We start from the raw sequence: 5,420 nt of genomic DNA, 5'->3' as shown, positions 1-5,420 counted from the left end.
ATATATACATAAACCATTCGTGTATAAATATGTATATATGAAACAGTCGTGTGCATATATATATATATATATATATATATACAGCAGTCCTACAGATGTATAATCAGTGTTGTGTTTGATGTATTTGTTGTATTTCTCAGTCAGTAAGGAAGGTAATTTCCACGCGATTCTTTCTAAAGCAACCGATGTTTTGGGACGATGGAATGTATAGGATGCAAATCTGACCCAAATGCTTATAACAGATTGAAATTTTCTAAAATCACCAAACATGCCACCTTGTTGTATTATACTGACCGATGTGTTAAATCTACCACTTAAGTCAGTCAGTGTGGGGTTTTAACCGAAAAACAGCCTTAGTGTCCCACTAATCTACCGCTCTAAATTTGTACTTTAAATCGACCTCGGAAAGATAAACAGCAATATTGGTGTCTTCAGGATTTGAACTCAAAACACTAAGAAGAGAAAAGACATGCTGCGTAGCATCCTATCTCGCTCTGTTAATTTGCCACTGCAATGAACCGTAGCAAGATACTTATTTCTGAGATAAATAGCGTTCTATTTTGAACAGTTTTCCTATAAACAATGCAAGGATTTCATTATCTTGCAATGTACCATGGTATGTAACCCTCTTACCGAGCCTATACTGTGCAGTTAGAAGTCGACGAAGTTAAATGAAATATCCTGTTCATATATTGGTTATTCATATAAAAGACTGTAGCGCTAATAATTGCACCAAGTCTGTTTACAAACACACACATATACAAAATTATGTTTACATATAAAATGTGCTTATAAATATTTATATTTATGTGTAGGTATATGTGTAATCGCATACAAACACGCACATGCATATATATACATAGTCATATATACGAATGGATGTTCGTGTATGTGTGTGAGTATTAAAGGTTGTCTAAGTTTTTCAGATGAGTTATTGGTAAAAAATATATGATTATATAGGTTAACTCGTATTTAGAGATGAAATATTCATGTTTAATATTTATATGTATCCTGTGTTTCGGTTGGTTTAATTTCCATTCTTCATCGGTTGTCTTAGTCCAAGTTATTTGCATTGCACTGAATCCAATCAAAGCCAGTGACTATCCTGTCCGATACGACGTACATATCCAAAAATAAGACATCGGATGTCGATCGAAGATCAAACCGATTGAAAGTATTATCAAACAATAGAGATTCTTTTATAAATCAGCTCAATTTCCTTTGTTACGTAAGATGTACATGTCACTTAATAATATAACATGAATACATAAGTTACTCCTATCTTCTATTGTTTCATGCGACCCTATAATCTAAATTGTTTATTAGCCTTCTTATTGCATTATACAAAATAGCATTATTAGCAGTGACATTGTTTTTACTTTTAGTGGTATAATATCAATACATGTATATTTATCATCTTAACGTATCCATTGTATTACATACCGCCATAAGCCTCTTGTCAACACTGTTCTATCTTCATCTGAATTTTCTCTTTGTTGTATATTGTATCATGCTCGAGGCTCATCTTTATGCGTTCAGATATGTAATGAGTGCATGTTGTCTTTTATATGTAAGCTTCTTTTCTTTATTGTAAACCTTTACGAACTGATTTTATGTGTATAATCTCCTATGTGTGCTATTGAATGCGTTGCGTACGCGTTTCTGAGAGTATCGATTTTGCTTTGAGGGTGTATGATCAAAAACTACGATAATGCATGACTTTTTGACTTTCTTCAAATGAATGGTTGAATTCTTAATTTAACCCTACTGTCAAACGTCGGATCGACCTTTCTGATAATAAATGTAACCACAAAGAGAAAGGTGTATCAGAATACTTTAGATATTTATTCTCTGGGTTTTACAAAAATAAAATTACCACTTGTGATGTGAATAATTCCTTTATATATTTATACCCATTCACACAAAATTTGTTTAACAATGGGATTGCTACGTTTTTGCCTTCGTAAATGATATTGCAGCAGCAAGATACTCTGATTTTTTTTTTTCAAGTGCCACTTGACGTTTTAGACTGCTTTTCAACCTTCATGTTTATAAATCAATAATAAAGGTTGCATTAGATAAAATATATACTGTTCTAAAGTAACCTTTTTGTTATAATTGACCGATTTACATATAAAGCGAGTGTAAATAAATATATTTCTTTAAAAAAGTGCCATAAAGTATTATATTTTTCTAAAATTATTCCTGAAAAAAATAAAGGCAGCGTCTATTAAATGTTAGAATCGTTATCCTCACCAACTTGTATATCATCACTTCCATCAATATCATCGTGATCCACACCATCATTATCGTTACAACATGCATTGTCAGCTCTGGCTTAATAATTCAGGTCAATATGTCCGAATAAGAGAAAAACTATTTGAAAATATTCATTTATAACCTAGGCTCAATATAACATCTAGTTTAGACTAGTTGATTATATCGATCCCAGGATTTGACAGACATTCATTTACTGACCACATTAGGTTACGCTGTGAGATTTGAACTCGTAAACGTTTAAACGACGAAAATAAAATATTCATGGCGGAACATTAACACTAATGCACACCAATCTGATGGATGTGCTGTCTTCTTCCTCTGCATTTTCTACTGTTGCTATCGAAACTAACTGAGCATATATCACCATGCTTGCTCACTCCATTTACTCGTCTTTCATCTCATCGTGAACCATATAATAACCGTCAATTCAAACGACTTCCTTAACTAAATTTCCCAAACAATTTTCTCCGGATCATCACTCTTTAAGTCTTCCTCCAGGATCACATCTTTTGCATAATTGCACTTCCTCAATTAATGCATAAACGGCATCGAACTCACTTGCATCGGAGCAACTGAGATTTAATCTGGGGGCACTTCCAGCCATCCTTATCGATCCATAAAATAATATTAAAACTAAATAAATACTTAGTTACGAAACATCAAAAATACATAATTTCCCTTAATATGCAAAGATAATAAACTTCATTTTTCATAGTTTCACATACGGTCTACTATATTCCTGAATATTCCAATACAGCACTCACGATATTTGTGTCGTATTGATGTTGTCGTATCATATGTCGTGGACAGTAGCATATTTTCTATAAAATCAAATCATTGATGTACAATTATTTGCTACGTAGATCTCTATCTCCAGATTGACTGTTGCGCATAATGCCTGGCAGGTTTTATTCTGGCTCTCCGCGCTTCGAGTCCAAATGGTACAAAAGTCTAGTCTATTTACATGTCTTTCATATGCTATTCTAGTATTGAGTACACGTTTACATCAACATCAATAGTCAACTGGTATTTATTTATGTTACCAATCTTATATGGATGAAAAGCAAACTTGACCAGCGCGAGATTTTGAACTCGGTAAATGCTAGGCGATGAAAATAATGTAATGATAACTTATGCTAATATACTAGCACACATTTACCCTTTGAGCCGTAACACCAGTTCACCGGTGGATGGCTTATTTTTCACTATACCGTAGCACCGCTCTACCGATGAAGTGCATCTGGGAGTCAGGTATATAGTCAAATAAGTTTCAGGAGATCAGGGCTCAAAGGGTTAATATAAAGCAGCAGTTGAGATTGTGGATTGATATATTACTCAGCGCTTAGGACCGGTTATGACGCTTATGTTTATGTGAGCGTGCATTCATGTCATCTGTTAGCTTATATTGTCAATCACGTGAGATTAGCCACAAAACCTATCGGATCCGACATATATATCTAAGACAAAGTTTTATCAATTAATTTTTTTAATTAATTATTTTCTTTGAGTTGCGTATGTGTGTTTTAAATTCTGACGAGCATATATGACAAATAACGCCTATTCAGTTTCAAAAGAGGAAATTTTCAAGGCACTCTTAATGGAAAATTATACATACACACACACACACACACACACACACACACACACACACACACACACACACACACACACACACATATATATATATATATATATATATATATATATGCCTTGTGAGAGGATTTTGTTGACTGAACTGAAAGAAGCCCATCGCTTATATCTTTATACGTCTTTCTTTGTTCTCTATCACCGCTTGACAACCGGTGTTGATGTGTTTACTTCTCCGTTATCGGATGACTGAAAGAAGTGTTTGGATATATACACACATGGACATACACATATATGCATGAATGTATGTATGTATCTGTATATGTATATATGTTGAGTACGATTCTATGCCTTTACAGCCCTCATTATAAAATTAAATGTTGATTTAAAATTAAATAACTTAACGAAAACCTATTGAAAATTAAAAGTTATCGCGTTATTTTATAGGCCGTCCTTTAGCTAACAGCTAAAATCTTCTCTGATTCAGTATGGATTTGATTAAATAAAACATGACAGGTTAATCTCTTTCACCTCTAAGATTGATACGATTTTCGACGATCTTGGTAACAATCTTCTATCAAGAACTCCCATTGCGTGTTCTATCCAATGAAATCCGTGCTTTGAGCCAATAATTTCAGAGATTTGATTCTGAGAGTTCTTAATAGGTTTGAGATACTTTCTTTTGGGGATCAGAGTTGCATATATCCCAAAAGTAGCGATTTTCTTCTCAATTACTAGAATGGAATTGAAATATTCCTATCTAGGAATACATCAAGATGGATACAATTTTCAAATGTATGAAAGCATTTTGAGCTCTAATCTGTCCGTCGACTATCTTAAAACGATTACCAGAAATACAAATTTCCCAGGTTTATCTGTAACTTGGAAACAGTAAGAGGAGGTGCTGAAAAGTTCCTGGTTTTCAAAAAGGAAAATAGGGGAGGATTTTATTGAATATATTCTCCTTCAGTTTTTCTTAGTTCCGTAAAAAGAAACTCGGAAGATTGGGCCTCCAAGCAAGTTTTTCGCGATACCTTTAAAGCCAGAAATTTTTCAGCATCTCCTAATGTACCACGTATAAGAAAATTTTATTTCAACGCATGCATTAATAAAAATTCCTGATTCAATATTGATTTCAAAATTTGGCACAAAGCCTAGGTTTCAGGGGAGGGCTAAGTTGATTACGTTGACCCCAGCGCTCAACTAGTACTTATTTTATCGAACACGAAAGGATGGAAAGCAAAGTTGACCTCGGTGGAATTTGGACTCAGAACATGAAGACGGGTGAGCTAACGCTTCTTCCGGGTCGCCACCCAAAATATTATGTAGTATTAACGAATAAAACTTCTTACTGATGAAAACTTTAACCACTTGAACATTTTGGTTTTATTATCTTTTGATATCAGTTAATACGTGCTTCCGCATAATAATTCAAATCTAAGATTGTAAATTCTGACCAAAAGCAATGAGGTGACGTACACATAGACTTTGAAAATTCTCTAAAAGTTGAACTTCGATGTTTCACACACTTTCTACATTTATTCATCACTCGG

General features: G+C 33.7%; 1 protein-coding gene across 3 annotated transcripts in view; it reads left to right on the top strand.

Moving 5' to 3' along the window:
* Positions 1-5,420, top strand: part of LOC106874384 (glutamate receptor ionotropic, kainate 2) — a 1,088,700-nt gene that overhangs the window by 793,086 nt on the left and 290,194 nt on the right. The window lies entirely within an intron of this gene.

This window comes from Octopus bimaculoides, chromosome 2 (assembly GCF_001194135.2).
Source record: "Octopus bimaculoides isolate UCB-OBI-ISO-001 chromosome 2, ASM119413v2, whole genome shotgun sequence".
Classification (NCBI taxonomy): domain Eukaryota; kingdom Metazoa; phylum Mollusca; class Cephalopoda; order Octopoda; family Octopodidae; genus Octopus; species Octopus bimaculoides.
Note: the sequence above shows the minus strand (reverse complement) of the source record. Positions and strands in the feature narration are given on the sequence as shown.